We start from the raw sequence: 1,697 nt of genomic DNA on the forward strand, positions 1-1,697 counted from the left end.
TTAGTCCTCAAGCTGACATCTCTGCTCTTCAACACTTTAACAAGTTCCTGTGCAGCAGATTTGCCCAGTGCAATACGTCGTCTGATCTCTTGACTGCTACTTCCGCGAGTGGTAAAGAGGGGACTGAAAAAATGAAACAGCAACAGCAAAAAAGACAAATTGTATGCTGTAGTCTAAAGTTTCAGGAAAGAGAGAAGAGAAAATATATATTTTTAAAATTCTGTAGCCAAATGTCAATATGACTTCAATGTTCTTCTCTTGGTTTTTTGCCTTCAAGGCTACCTGAGATCTTTCAAGATGCCAATGTTGGTCATTAGGACATAACTCAGTATTTAATTTTTGGCCTGTTTCCTTTTTAGTCTGTCTTTCTCCTGCTCCAAAACCCCCATTCAGTCCTTTTTCTTAGTGATAAACATTCAGGTCCGGCTCTGGCCATTTAGTGTTTCTGTTTGGTTTTAAGCAGAAGCTGTCCCTTTAAATTCTGCTAGCAGATCTGTGTGAATGTGTAGTAGAACTCTCTTGGGGTAGAGGTGGGGTGTCCGCTCATTAAGACATCTCTTATAGTAACCAGAATTGAGATGCACAGACAGTGAGGGAACAATGAGCAGATACAAAACAACAACAACAACAAATGTCCACATCTTTACATTCTGAGAATTGATCAGTCTTCAGGCATCTGTGGCAGTTTTCATTCTTCCCCTGCTCCACTTAGCCTAAGAAGATTGCTCTGGGAGCCACTGAGGGTGGCAGATTCACAGGAACTGCATTTGTTGCTTCTGCTACAAATTCCACTGGCTGTCAGCCTTCAAACTTTTGTAATATTCCTTTATATGTGGTACAGAGTTCTGGGATCATCTCTTGAACCTGCTTCATACAGTATTCTGTGTTATTGTTCCAGGTATTAAGTTTTAAAATAAATGTATGTAGCATAAAGATTGATAAAATATATATTTTTATACAAAATTGTATTAAGTAGCCATATGAAAGATGTTCAGCTTTATAATATGAAATATAAATCAATATATAAAGTGACTAGGTCTTTGCTATATAAAATTATCAAAAGTAAAAAAAAAAAGTTGATAATATACAGTGAATAAGAAGATGTTCAAAAGTTTGCTTTCTTATACATTCCTAAAACAGGTCATCTTATGTATTAAATTGGAATCCTGATTTGGTGCTATAAGATAAGTACTGGACTGAAAGGTTTGTTTGAAATGGAAAGTCAGAGATTTAAACCCACTAGATGCTTCTTGGAAAACCTATACAGGTCACTATTAATCAGAACTGACTTGATGGCACTTAATAACAACAAGAACAAGCACTGTTTTAGACATACGACATTTTTTATAGAGTGTAATTTAATAGTATTAAATTTTAAAATATACTTTCACCTAAATATGTGATAACTCTGAAAATAAGTTTGTAAGATTTAAATTTCTATTACTATAAATTCGATAAATAATTTGTATTTTAGCCAAAAAATGGAAAACAATAATAACTGTTTGTTGCAGACCGTGAAGACCTGGTCAGAGGTTCGAGGCCCTATAGGCCCGAGTGTAACAGATCTAGCCACCTGGCAGTTAATAACAAATTATTTTTAATCTTAATATCCAGTTATGTTTTATTAATTGCAGACATGAAGCCCTTGATATACACAGATAAATGTAATATTTTCCTAAAAGTCAAGACTGTAAAAT

Source organism: Chrysochloris asiatica, unplaced genomic scaffold (assembly GCF_000296735.1).
Source record: "Chrysochloris asiatica unplaced genomic scaffold, ChrAsi1.0 scaffold00153, whole genome shotgun sequence".
Taxonomy (NCBI): domain Eukaryota; kingdom Metazoa; phylum Chordata; class Mammalia; order Afrosoricida; family Chrysochloridae; genus Chrysochloris; species Chrysochloris asiatica.